We start from the raw sequence: 15,497 nt of genomic DNA on the forward strand, positions 1-15,497 counted from the left end.
TTGCATAAGGTACGCAGCCCAGAACCTACACGTACTGTTACGGAGCGACTGAGAAAGGCGTGCAGATCCATATGCAAAGCTTTTATTAAACAGAGGTTAAACAAGGTTTAACAGGGATAGACAAAAGAGTATTCTTAACACAGGCATGGGTCAAAACATCGGCGAACGTTATACAAAGGGCTGAGCAAAGGAGTAATCCAAAAGAGTCTAGAGTCCAGTCGAGAAGCATACAGTATCCAAACAGGACGCGATGACGGGTAATCCAGAGCAAGCAAAATCCAGGGCAGGCAGAGAACACACAGAAACGAGATGCACAGGCTAGGATCTAAACATGGGAAATCAGCCAAAGAACAAGACTAGATTAGATTAGGAATTTAGACCGGGAGCTAAAACTGGGGAATCATGACTAGCTGTCATTAGTGGAGCGATAATCGCTAAACAGTACTCGGCCATCTGAGAAGGATCTGAGTGGGTGTTATATAGTGTGTGTGATTGGCTACAGGTGAGAGTGTAATCAGTGAAATGGAACATGGGAAATGTAGTCCGGGGTGACAGTCTGTGTAATGGGAGAGCCAAAGTAATGGAAGGGCGACCTCTGGTGGCAATCGGACAGAAGGCCACGGACAGGATTTGTGGCATTCACTTGATCTGGAAAGCATCTGCTTTGTACAAACATCTGACAGACGTCTTTATGATGTTAGTTTTACATACATTCTAAATCATACACATCTTAAAGATATAACGTCTATTTGAGATAGGAAATGTCCTATAGACGTATTGCAGATGAGCAAACACACAAAAAAATGTCTTGCAGATGTAAATGCAGACGTCAAATAGTCTAGCATATAGTCTATATGTGCTATCAGGGAGGCGAACTGATGGCCGATTCATGTGAATGCGTACAAATCATTACTGACTGTAATGTTTAGGGTTGTACTTTCATGTTTGTGTTTTTCTAAAAATCGCACTTTACGGATTCACATGAAATCACCACCTCGTGAAACAATTAGGTTTTCTCATAAGATTGGGCTGAAAAGAACCTGACTGAGCCTCGAGGTTTCGTAATAAATCAGAAGATAGATTTTTTTATTTTCCGTATTATGTTAGGAATCCCTCTTTCACCTGCAGGATTTCTGTACAGTTTGAAGCATGTTCTTTTCTGGGCTCATAGTGGGTGGGAGTGAAAAAAGAGAGAGGGGGGAGGAGAAATGAGGTGACATAATGGGTTGTGTGTAAGTGTACACCTAAAGAATACATCGACACAGGATCTGAGGGTAAGAAAATGTATGCGTGTGCATGATTGCAGCAGCGGCGTAAAGTGCTGTTACGCGGGGGTGGAGAGACAGAGGGAGAAAATAAGAGAGAGAACAGCTTCTAATAATAAACCTGAGAGGGAACACAATGATTGAGGCACTGAACACATGGACAGAAGAGAAAAAGACTGAGAGAAATGGAAAATGAAACATAGGCTGGAGTGGAACAGTGAGAAAGCCTTTAAGGTAAATGGAAATTGGAATAAAACATGGCTGAGGATCAGATGTGGAATTATGTTTATGAAACATCTGTCAGACATGTATTTCAGAGCTCTTCTGTTCATGTTCACCTCTTCACAGTATCATTCATGCCTAGCTGGGCTGTATTTGTCCATCAACACCGGTGAACACGTCTCAAAACTAACTCGGATGACTCCAGATGAGGATGTGTTTGAGCACTGGTCAGGTGTATGTGTGTAATGTCAGGGCACTAAAACATTTACAGGATTGCGGCAATGCTGTGACAGGAACAGAGAGATAGCAGAGTGCTGCCCTCCTCTGGTGTGATGAAGGTAAAAATCCTCCTCACCCTCAAGACTGTCTGGAACATCTGGGGAAAAACTACAGCAACAACTGGGGTTGTATCTGATATAGACTCAAAAATATATAAATAATAAGATACTTTCATCTCAGTAAATTTGTGTACAGTAAATGTATATGTGCAATGCTGTTCAGACGTTTGGGGTCAAGAAATAAGCACGTTTATTTTGTGACAGTAAAGACATTTATAATGTTACAAAAGATTTATATTTCAAATAAATTCATGCATCTGAGAATCCTGAAAATTTAATTGTATCACCGTTTCAACAAAAATATTGTGCAGCACAACTGTTTTCAACATTGATAATAATCAGAAATGTTTCTTGAGCAGAAAATCAGCATACTATAATTATTTCTGAAGATCATGTGACACTGAAGAGCTCACGTAAAAAAGAAAAGAAAAGTAAAATACACTTCTTTACACCAGTAAAATGCTGTAAAGTTTCCATAATATAATATACTATAAGTGCACTATTTTTTACTATTTGTACTTAATATACTAAGATTATGCTTTAGTACTTCTTATGTGTACTCAATTGTGCTATTTTGGGACACCATGAATATGAACAAAAAATTTGCTTTTGAAGCACAACTGAAACCATATTTCATACACTTTAAAATATATTCCTTAAAACATAGAACATACACTTATTAATTATTTAAAATATAAGATTAATATATAATAAATATATACAAAATATGTTTATGGTGTCTTTAAACAGTACATTCAAGTACACTATTACTATGTCATTAGTAGCATTTATTTTCCACATAAAAAAGCACTTCAAGAACTTTCTGCTAAATGTATACTTACTGTTAAAATGTGAATTTTGGCACACATCTAAACACATACGGATAATCCAAGCATGTGCTATTAGTGCATTTATAGTAGCCAAAGCACAGTAACCTACATGGTTTTACATCAGTAATATATTCTTTACTGTATTCTACATGAAAATCCAAATGAAACTTCATGATAGTATGCATAAAAATCCTCAAAAATTGTATGTAAAGCGATCATAGCATACTTTTAAGAAATGCAATTATAAAACACTTCTGGTATTTTATCTGACTACACTTTAAATCAAATTAAGTGTTAGTGCTAATTAGAGGATTTAGTGTATTAGTAATAAGTGTTCTTAAGTAGCACAGTTGGGAAAATCTACTTATAACTATTAATATATTTAAATAACATCAATTTAATTTAAACTTAGGATGACTATATAAAAGTGGATCCCATTTTATATTGTGTCCTTAATATCTGTGTACTTACATAGTAACTATATGTGTACGTAGTATGTAACCACAGTGCAAGTACACACTGGTACATAGTATTTACGGCTCTAATGTTTGTGTAACTACACACATGTAACAACCCACTGAATGGTATGTGTAAGTACAAATGTGTAACAACACGTTTTATTAATGATAGTACAAATGTGTAACAGGACTAACAGCACTTTTTGGTAAAGAAAGTGTTACACTTTATATTAAGTAGACAATTCCTATGGATTTACCATGTAATTACTTTGATGTTACACAGCAGCGGCCAACTCCTCCTTCTTTACATATCCCTAAACCTACCCGTCTCCACCCCCTGGATTAAACTGTTCCAATTACTCTTATACATACTGTTGTTACAAAATGTATTTATATAATTCCTGTTACACGAGTACTTAGTGAAGTGAAAAAAGTGTTGTTACCAATGTCCTGTTACACATATGCACTTACACAGACCATTTTGAGGGTTGTTACATGGGTGTAGTTACAGAAATATTACAGCTGTAGATATGTACCAATGTGTACCTACACTGTGGTTACATAATACGTACACATCTAGTTACTATGTAAGTGCACAGGTATTAGGGACACAATATAAAGTGGGACCAAAGTGTACTAACATTGAACACATTTTTAAATCATTCAAAGCACACTTTTTCAAGAAATGCACTATTAAAATCTGTATTTTTTGTCTTTTTTCAGTGCACTAAAAATCTATTTTAATATCAGTGGTATTTATTATACTTTTGCGATTGTACTGAAATACTACTGAAGTAGAAATATCATTTTAATTAGTATATTGTGCATAACTTACAATTTTATTTAGCACAAAAAATGAGAATGTACCACAAATGTACTTGGTTGTATTTTAGTATTTTTTAGTCCATTCAATTAACCTTTATTTTATAATGATGCTGAAAATTCAGCTTTGATCACAGCAATAAATTACATTTTACAATAGGTCCCACTTTATATTAGGTGGCCTTAACTACTATGTACTAACATTTAAATTAATAATTTGATACAATGCACTTATTGTGTACATACATGTTTTTACATTGTACTTATATTTGTTTTAAATACCTATATGTAGTTACATCTGTAGTTAATTTCTGTAATTACATTTATAATTATACTGTTGACCCATCCCTTACACCTTAACCCTCCCTTAAACCTACCCATACCACCAAACCTGTCCCTATCCTTACCCGTATCCCACCTCAATAGCAGCAAAAGTGTTTTGCAATGCAATATGAACATAATAAGTACATTGCACTTACTTTTTGATGCAAGTAGTTAAGGCCACCTAATATAAAGTGTGACCAATTACAATATATTCACATATAACAAACAGCTATTTTAAAGGGTACTAATATTTCACATTATTACTGTGATTTTACACAGTAAAATCAGCCTTGGTGTGCAGAAGAGACTTCTTTCTAAAACATTAAAAACAGATATCCATTACAATGTTTTATAGATACGACTGACCATATTAAACAGTGTTTATGGGGAGTGGCTCAAACAGTAAATGGGAATTTGTGAACACTGCTGTTATTGGTATTTCATACTGCATTGTGCTACAGCATTAACAAAGCCACATTTGCACTTGTACTCTGGAAGTAAGCCAAGCTGGTCAGCGGGGGACAGTTGTTACACTGTAAATCACAGTATGTATTCTGTAGGATTTCTAATTAGACATTGAAATATCTTTCAGCCAGCAGAGCAGCGTTTGGGGCCAAGTGGGATTCTGTGGAGTTCCACACACAGTAAGGCACGATTTAGGAGGAACATGTTGCTTGTGGTACTGATTTACGTCACTATGAGCAAATGTGCAAACCACTTATACTCTGCATGAACTTCAGCCTATAATAATAAAATAATATTGCATCATTAAACAACACATAATTTAATCACTATAACCATACAGTGGCAAGCAATAATCATATAGTGACTTTGACTAGAACAGTAACAAACTGTTCTGTGATTACAGAGTTCATCAAAGCTGACTTTTTAAAAAACAAAAGTATTTGAGTCACTGAAGCTCCGGTCACAGGAGAAAGAGCAGTTTTATTCTCACACACCCTTCACAGGCCAGGAAGACTTTCAAGGAAACTACGAGAAGACCCTTCATCATGCAGTGTAAGTCATCTGTTTATTCAACCTGCACAAAGTCTCTTCTCGGTTTATCATTCTATATATGACCAACTGAACCGGGGTGGTTTCTGACAAATATAAAGCAAATCAAAGCAGGTAGTTACTCTATGATTCTGCTGTTAGTGTTTGATACTTACTTGGATGAAGCCAAATGTACTGCCCTTTTGAAAAATGTATTGAATGTGCACTTGCAGTGTACTTATATATAAAAAAACATATTGGCAGATAATATTAATGAAATAAAAGGCCACTTAAGTCTGTTAGAGACATTTAGCTGAGAATGTATTTCAACAAACTTAAGTACACTTTAAAAAAATAATAATAATCTTCCCTTTGTCTTGTTTTAAAGAAGTACACTTATTTTAATGCATTGACTAAATCACAAGTACTTTATTATAACTGTAACTGTAGTGTTATGCAATATTAAGTTAATATTTTAAATGTACTCATTTGCAATATCATTGCACAACTTGCAATTACAAATATTTAAAAAAAAAATACATGACAAGATTCAATAGAAATTAATTTACATTTTAGTTTAAGTCCTGCTTAAGTATGTCAAAAGATCGAGTTTTTGTATTTATTTGGACGCAAGTAAAAGAGCAGTCAGGAACAGACGGTTGGTTAGATTTGAATGCTGTTGAAGTCAAATAAAAACCTGTTGTACAGCATTCCTGTGATGACTTGATGATGTCTGCGCTGTGCTGTTTGCACGTCCTTCACACGTCTGATAAGAAACTGTGACTCTGAGTTTATATAAGCTGTAAATCTGGTGTCTCACTTACTGCTGTTAGTGACCATGGCTGCTGAATCAGGACGCATCCATTGGGCTTGTCAACCTGTTGCAGTTTTGTTCATTGTCTTTAATTCTTTTTTGAAAACTTTAATATTTTTCACTAATTATGAACTTACAAATCTGTTGTGCGAAGGGAATGTTTGAAACATTTCAGCAGGCGTGTCTCATCAAAAGGCACTTTTGTCAGGCCGAGTGCTGGAAACAAGGGTTGAGTGCCTTGATTAATAGCACTTCATTAAACACATCAGTCTCAAAAAAAACAACAAAAAAAAACTTCAATGACTGTCTCTTAAATGTTGCATTTTCCCTTCCAGACTATAACTCTTCAGTGAACCTCCACTTTGATTCAGTCTTTATTCCAACACAGCAATTTACAAAAAAAAAAAAAAAAATTCTCACAATCTGGAAGCTGAAGTGATTTGCTCAAGGACACAAAAGCAGCTGAGAGCTCGGGTAACTCTTCAGATAATGGGCCACCTTCACCTGAAACTAAACATGTGACCTTTGTGTTAACAGCCCACATGCTTAACACCTATGCTAACACTCCTGATTTAATGCCAGGCCTTTCATTATGCTCTGATACCTTCATATTTGCCTAGAGAAATTGACTTTATTCACTATTCATTGTCATTCATGTTGTTGTTTGTTTTTGTGAATGTTATTAGGATGTGCTATTTTTTTCAGCATCTGTTATTGGTTTGTCTTGAATTCTTGTTCAGTGATGGGTGCTCCCGAAAGTCCTTTGAACAGCAGGAGGGACCTGAAAGTCTTTGCTTTTATAGCTATTTTTCCATTCACATATCATTTTAAGCAAATTTTGGGGTATTACGTTAAAAAAGGACTGGGTGAAAGCCCAGAGATGTGCATACAATCTTTATACTTTTATCATGGATACTTTGCACGAGTACATATTTTGTTCTCTTGGACACACTTGATGGAAACATTGCTTTATTCACAAATGTTTTATCCAATATTACAATTTTTCCCTCAAGTTGCATTTGGCTGGAAACATAAATATTGATTTGTAGAGATATTGGTACACACATGAAAAGTAGCCTGAATTTATTTTGTTGGTAACACTTTAGAATAGAGAACACTTATTCAATATTAACTATGACTTTTCCCTCAATAAATTCCTAATTTGCTGCTTATTAATAGTTAGTAAGGTAGTTGTTAAGTTTAGGTATTGGGTAGGATTAGGGATGTAGAATAAGGCATGAATATGTGCTTAATTACTACTAATACATGGCTAATATTCTATTATGAATGCTAATGATTAACTACTTAAGAGACCCTAAAATAAAGTGTTACCATTTTATTAGCAAGTTTCAAAATCCAACGCAAGGCCTGAATTTGCATATGTATGCAATCAACTAAAAGCATGCATTTCTAGTGATGGGAATACACATACAATTCCAATTGATCAAATTAATGAAAGGGATGAGATATAGACCTGCAATAATCCAATCAATAGGAAAAAATAAGCATGTATACACCTGAATCCAATTATCCTCTCAATTGCAATTACTGTACATGTGCAGTTCTGTGATGCATGTTTGCTTACATATTACATCTTAAAAAGATCTTCTGAAATCTCTAAAAAACAAAACTGACACGTATAAATTGGATTTTACAACCTCTAATCTAATCACATCTCTTTCTCTCAACCATTGGCAGGCCTGCAGTCTCCGGGCGAATCCTGTCTGGAGGTCTTCGTTGAGCCCGTCTCCACTCCCCGCGGTCACACTTTCTGTAAGGCCTGTCTGCAGGGCTTCTGGAATCACAGCAAGAAGTTCCTGTGCCCCATGTGCAAGAAAACCTTCTCCAGAAAACCAGAGCTCAGCATCAACTGCGTGCTGGCCGAGATCGCCGAACAGTTCCAGGGCCGATGTCCTCGGTCGACCGGGCCAACGTCGAGTTTGCCAATTCCCCACAGAAAGACGACGACTGGGGAGACTTTGCTAAAGCGGGAGATGTGCCCTGCGATGCCTGCATCGGCCGGAAGATGAAGGCCATGAAGTCGTGTCTGAGCTGCCCAGGTTCGTTCGTTTGAGCTCGCACAAGCTGCTGGAGCCCATACACAACCTGGAGGACAAGATGTGCAAGACACACAAACGCCTCCTGGACACCTACTACCGAAACGAACACGTGTGCGTGTGTAAGGAGTGCGCAGAGTCCTCGCATAAAGGCCATGATGTTGTCTTCACCGAACGAGAGTGGAAGAAAAAAGCGGTGAGTTTAAACGCTTATATATAAATTTCAAATATTAAATGGAACGATAAAATAACATTATTAACCGGTTAACAGTCATTTCAAATTTTTTATTCTGTTCAGAACTATAAAATTAGATTTTGTTTCTGTTTCCGGTTCTGTTCCAGTCGAAATTTCGTTCGTTTCCGGTTTCCGTTTCCGTTTCCGTTCCTTGAACCGGTTCAGAGCCCAAGTGGGTACAAACAGGCAGGTCCTTACAGTGTCCGTATATGGTAACTAATAATACACATTACTGTTCATACTAATGATATGTACATGGTAAATGTGTAGCACAAATGGAAAAATGTGGTATTATGTGGTAACAAACAAGACACATACTGTACTTGGTATACACGGTACGCTTGGTAAGTCCTAACCTTACCTAATAAAAAGAGGACTGTTTTTCAATTGCTTGTGCAGGACTGTTAATGCAAAATTGCTCTCCAAGAAGAACTGGCAATTCCTGTGTAATGTAATGGTGCACTTTATTTTACAGTTTTATAATACAGAAAAACTTTTTTCCCCCACAAAGTGTATATATTAATGCTGTCTTGTAGCTCAACTGTAGCGCATGGCACTAGCAATGCCAATGTTTTGGGTTCAATTCCATAAAAAAAAACAAATCATGCATTTCATGCAATATAAGTTTCTTAAGTTGCATGAATATGAATGATAAACATCCTCATAGCGTAGTTGAGAAACAGACATAGCAAAATAATAATCATTTTAATTTGTGTCTGGCAGCTGACTTTAAGCATGAAAGTATGTCAAATTGACCCGCAAATATTATAATCGTAATAAATTACGAATGCACATTCCACAACAGTGAAATATCCACACTTCACAGCGTTTTTCATGACTCTAAATGAGGACAAGTCACAACATGTGAAGTATAACATGATAGGTTGTTAACCAGTACTTCACACAACTCAAAAATCTAAATGGGTCAAACTGACCTGCCGCATAATCTCTGAAATGCATTTTGGGAGCTTCGGGAAATGTGATTTGTGGATCTTATTGTTTGGTTCACAGAGTCAGCTGAGGAAGAAAAGGTCAGAACTGAAACATCTGTTCAAGGAGCGAGAAAAGAAACTCGAGGAGATCAAGCAGTCCATCAAAGTCCTCAAAGTGAGTCCATTTATACTTTGTGATGGTTCTTTTCTCGGAAAGGCTGAGCGATCTTTGATATTTTTTTTCTTTGATCAGCTCTATTAGGAACGGCATGTTCTTGAATGTATATTGCATATTACTTTGTGGTCTAAATTTTTGCCATTTGGATTTTTGCTAAAAAGCCTTTTACTGGTCTTCAAACTTTAGAAAATCTTAGAACAACGCTAATCAAAAGTAACTAAATGGTTTTAATCTGTAAATCATAATGGATGATAAATTGCAAACTGTAATTGCTGCTTGGAGCTATATTTATTATGCTTGACAATACAACACATAAACAGTGGGTCACAAACAATTTAATAGTTATCAATAATCATAAATAATAATTGTCTGCCATCTAATTCTACATAACTAAGGCAGAATCAGGGACAGGTATTAAAGTGCTCTTTGTGATGTCAATAATGTTAAAATAATTAATATAAAAAAAATTTAGTAATTAAAAACAACTGGAAAAGTCCCAGTACAGACCCAGAATGAAAGCTGCCTCTGCCTTAGATTGCTTTGTTGAGAATATCTGTTTACCTTTTGTTTCATCTGACAAAACCAGTGAGAGCACTGCACATATTTGCCCATGCTGTCACACCCCTCTTTAACTGAGAATGCTTTCCATCAAATGCTGAACAACACAAGCAAAGCAGGATTAAAGGAAACAGAAAAGCCTTTTGTTTTGGACTGGGAATAAATATAAAACTTGAGTTACAGGAAGTATAATTTTTCTTAAAGTGGAAACAGGCAGAGCTGACATTTGGACAAATATGACATCAGTATTGACAAATACCTCCAAAAATGGAACATTTCCATCTGTGATATTTTATCCTTCCTGTGAGATCGGGTTCAGGTTTGTGTCAATGTCATGCAAAGTTAATGTGCCAGTGTTTTTACCTGTTCAATAACTGTAAATAGAGCGCAGGGCCATCGTGAGTCACATTTAAAAATACAAAGAGGATCCTATTACATAGAGGGTGGAGGGAAAGAAAGACAGAATACAGGCAAAAATAACTCATATTAGACTCATTAATGCTTCCCGATTACAGTAATTACTGTAGACAGAGATAAATATGTCGGAGCAGGTATAGATGTGTGGTGTGATGGCAGATGAGCTGAACGGCGGTGAAGTGTTTGAATCAACACAGTTCTTCAGCAAGTTTAAGCAGTTCAACCGGTCTGTCATGTCAAAACTCTCGGGCTGATATTCTGCATGCTCATGTTAACATGCGCTCCTGCATGTGTTTGTCATGACCTTCTCTGGTCTCTGTCCTGGAAATGTTTTGTGCATTTACACAAAAGAAAAAAATGAAAAAATCTGATCCACGATAGTCTCAAAATTGCCGTTTTTGGTCGCAAATATCACCTGTAGCATGATAGTGATGCTGTGTGGGATGTTTAGGGTCGGATTGAGGTTTGGTCAAAGGAAACATTTGTAAATAAAGTTATATTCCATAAAGTGCATTTGTATTTTTAAACACATTTAATTATTACAGGTTTGTAAAGAGTATAGGGTTTGTTTCCCAAGTGCATGTTACTTTATTTGAGGTCAAATCTGCGTTGAGAACACACAAGCAATGCAAATATTAACTCTATGCTTTGACAGTAAATGAGCATGAGATCTGATTGAAATACAAATGCAAAAGAATAATAATAATAATACATTTGATTTGTAGGAGGGCTAATGACATCCCATGGTGTTAATAGTTTTATAGGAATCCATTGTTTCTATACACCATAAAAGTGTCATAATAGTCAATACAACAATATACTGTACTGTTTTCCAGGTCAAACAATATCTTTATATGAGAAAGAGACCCACATTTTATGGTGTTATTCACCTCTGCTGGGACTTTCATATCTCATTCATGTTCACCAAGGAATATCTGTGTGTGAATGAGATTTGAGCCGTGTTGGGGAAAGTTATACATTACAATATTGCGTTACTCCCTAAAAAGTAACTAATTATGCTATTTAGTTACTTTTAATGGAGAGTACTGTTACGCTACTTTTGAGTTACTTTTTAAATCTGAGCAGGGCTTGCTTGTTTGTTTTTAATATATATAAAAAGTTCTTCTTTTACAAATGTAAAAGCCCTTTCACACCAAAAGTGAAATGAATGCGCCTCAGGCTGAAGGACATGTAAATTCACGTCTGTACAGTAAAGGCGCAGCTCAAACAAATTGCATGAAAAATATGATGCAGGAGAAGAAAGTTCAACACTGTTCTGCAATAACTAAAATGAAACTCAAATGTGTCATGCTTATAATGGTTGAATTGGATCACCGCATGCCAGCAGCAAACACATTGGGTAATAAAATGGGATTAAATACACAAATGATATTTGTTTTATTTACTATATTTAATTATTGCAGGTTTGAATAATATTCTGAGTTTGCATTTGACTGTTTTTATTCTTTTTGAGGAACACTGAATGTGTTTTAGTGCAGGTGAGATGAGTAAATACATGTAGATATTTAGTGTTGAACTACAGTAAGATCATGTTCACACACAACGCTCTGCACTTACTCCTGATTTCTCTCAACATGGCAACACAAGAGCTGTCAGTCAATACATGAGAAACAAAGTACTTATTTGAAAAAGTAACTCAGATATTTCCTTCTAAATTAAAAAGTAATGAATTACTTTACTAGTTACTTAAAAAGTAGTCTGATTACGTAACTCATGTTACTCGTAGTGCGATTTGGACTTGAGAGCAGCAGCATGTCAGTCGCAGGAGAGCTGTATTAGTTGCGGTATGATAAACAGGTGGAGTGTGTAAAGCCTGGTGTCCTCTCTGTATTCAGGACAGCAGTCAGAAGGAGATCGAGGAGAGCTGGGCGGTTTACGCGGAGCTGCAGCGGCTGCTGGAACAGTCTCAGGCCGAGCTGCTGGAGCTCATCACCAGGCCACAGAAACAAGCGGAGCAGCAGGCCAAAGATCTGGCCAGCGACCTGGAGCACGAGCTCAACACCCTGAGGAAGAGGAGCAGTGAGTTGGACGCACTCGCTCAGACACACGACAGGGTGCTCTTTCTACAGGTCAGCATTCAGTTTCCAGTGAACTAGTGTCTGCATCTGAGCTTTATTAAACCTAATGTTTCCCTTGCAGTTCCTGCCATCCCTTCCTCCTCCCCCGGAGCCGTCTGATTGGTCATCGGTGTACGTGAACACAGATCTGTATCTCTGCACCATCACATATTTCACAGGTTAGAAATCTCTTTAAATCTCTTAATAAAAATTATCGGTTTCCATTTTACTGAGTAAAAAGGACAAGTAAATCACACTATCACATATAGTTAAATCATTTTTATTTAAAACAGCCAATACAATTTTAGTAGGGGTGGTGCAATACATGTATTCGCACCGAACTGTTACGGTACGGGTATCTCAGTTCGGTGCATGAGGCCTTACAACGAATACAGGCAATTCACTCTCAATCCAGAAGGGGGCGCCTGCAGTAATGCAACGTTGTTTGATAACCGCCAGCAGAAGAACAGCGAATGCCATGAGTTGCGCACTTGAAAACAAAGCCCCCTAGACAGTGACCATGTGCTGATTCTGAACGCGTCTCTCACATAGACTGATAAAGGAGTATACTTTAAAGCAGTGGTTCCCAACCTGGGGGGCGCCAGGGTTCACAGCTATTAAAATACATTAAGTGCAATTAAAAGATAAAATTCGATGTATAGTTATTATTAAATGTTCTAAAAGGCAAGCAGACGGCCATGAACACAACACGCAAATTTGAACTTGTCCTCCCATACAGCAAAACGCTTAATGTGGCATAATGGACTAAATTTAATATAATAATAATAATAATAAGGGACTTAAGGATATCCTGTAGTCTTTGACGAAGATGATAAAGACAATTCATTAGCCTATTAATTGATTAGGATATTGCTTTCTGCCATTTTAGTTTCCTTTCTTTAAACAAATTAAGCCTGTCACAAAAATGAACTGAAACTCAGCATATATAGGCTGTTACGTGTCGCACTGTTTTTCCCCTTGTTTATCTGTTAAATAAATCAAATATATTTCAAGAATTTATTCCTTGTATGTATATATGTACTGCAGATATATAATGTAATATAATATTTAGTATTACTACTGTACTACTCTCTGTTTAAAATAAATGAAAATAAACCGAGCACAGTAGATTTGCTGTTTTTTTCCTGTTGTACCGAAATCTTATCGAACCGTGACATCTGTGTACGGTGCCACCCCTACATTTTAGTGTAAAAAGCAATTGGCCACTATTATAGTAATCCGCCCTTAAAAGGAAATCTCAATAGCCACAGAGGACTTGGGCATATGGACAAACTTGATTCAAAATTAAATACAGATTATTTTATGCCTATAAGGAATTATACTCAAAACCATAATAACATTGGCTGATGATGAATTAAGTAATATCTCAAGAGCAAAACAACTTTTTTTTAACCACAGTTCAGTAAAATGTTAATTTTGATTGACTTGCATTTCAGGCAGAGTGTTGTCTAATTTATTGTCTATTTTTGCTTTGTCAGTCATACAAATTATACAAATCTACATTATTAATTTTTGAAGTTGTAAATCAAACTAGTATTACTGGAGTACTTTAATACAGTGTGTTGCTTAGAAATTATTTGTGAGATTTACAAGCAATTTCTGTGTGAAAAACTGTTTCAAAATACATTTATTTTGATTGTACCATTGTGTCTCTGAGCAGCGCTGCAGCTGTGTTTTGTTTCTGATTGAATCAGGATTGTTGAACAATTGAATTGGTTAAAAGAATGATTCAATGACTCACTCATTTATATATATATATATTTTATGTTTACCAGTGAGGGACATAATTGATCTCTGTCTCCTCTCTAGGTGAGGTGATCTTGGATCCTGCCACAGTGATCTCTGTCTGTCTGAGGACGGCGGCAGGTGCGCTATGAAGAGCAGCGGAAGAGCTCCACGCATTCGGACACGCCGTGGCGCTTCAACCCAGCGCTGTTTGTCCTGGCGCGCAAGGGCCTTTCCTCTGGCAGACACTACTGGGAGGTGGACGTGGGACACAAAACCACTTGGACCATCGGAGTGTCCCGCGGGTCAGTGCATCGCAAAGGAGAGATCCGCCTCAGTCCAGAAGGAGGCTTCTGGTGTTTATGGCTGAAAAGTGGAGAAGTGAAAGCTCTTACTGGCAACAGAGTTCCTCTGCATCTCGCCACACTGCCTCAGAAGCTGGGTCTCTTTCTGGACTACGAAGCTGGCCAGGTGTACTTCTATGATGTGAAGACACGCTCTCATCTCTACACGTTCACTGATGCGTTCACTGAGAGCATCTACCCCATTTTCAGCCCTTGCATCACCCAGGATGGAAAGAACCCTTGAGCGCTGGTCATCACTGCTGTTAAACACAGCTGAGGCAGCAAACTCACTCCAATGCATTTTCCATGAGTTTCTAAAAGACTGTTACAACACTGAAGACTTTCCAAATGGATTCTGGACAAATACATTTTTTTTTTGTAAGAATTATCTCTGTAAATCTTAAAACACAGTAAGGAAACTGGGATGCATCTAATGTACAAAGACTATACAGCAGACAGTTTGGAAACACATATACACTACCGTTAAAATGTTTGGCGCCAATAAGAAAGAAATGGAGTCTTATTCAGAAAGGATGCATTAAACTGATCAAAGGTGACAGTAAAGACATTTATAATGTTACAAAAGATTTCTGTTTTAAATAAATGCTATTCTTTTTTAAAATTTATATTGTATCAACATTGATAATAATCAGAAATGTTTCTTAAGCAGAAAAGCAGCATACTAGAATGATTTCTGAAAGATCATGTGACACTGAAGACTGGAGTAATGATGCTGGAAATACAGCTTTGATCACAACTAAATTATATTTTACAGTATATGGACACAGAAAACAGATATTTTTTAAATTGTAAATTGTTTTCACTATATTACTGTTTTACTATATTTTTGATCAAATAAATGCAACCTTGGTCAGCATATAAACTT

The 15,497-nt window shown here is 36.6% G+C and overlaps 1 pseudogene across 1 annotated transcript; it reads left to right on the forward strand.

Moving 5' to 3' along the window:
• Positions 1-250: 250 nt before the first annotated feature.
• LOC306870492 (E3 ubiquitin-protein ligase TRIM39-like) lies at positions 251-14,888 on the forward strand (annotated as a pseudogene). The gene is made up of 6 exons: positions 251-257; positions 7,765-8,319; positions 9,370-9,465; positions 12,300-12,533; positions 12,604-12,700; positions 14,352-14,888. The product of its transcript is annotated as an E3 ubiquitin-protein ligase TRIM39-like (transcript).
• The last annotated feature ends 609 nt before the right edge of the window (positions 14,889-15,497 follow it).

The sequence above is a fragment of the Barbus barbus genome (assembly GCF_936440315.1).
Source record: "Barbus barbus genome assembly, chromosome: 1".
In the NCBI taxonomy this organism is placed as follows: domain Eukaryota; kingdom Metazoa; phylum Chordata; class Actinopteri; order Cypriniformes; family Cyprinidae; genus Barbus; species Barbus barbus.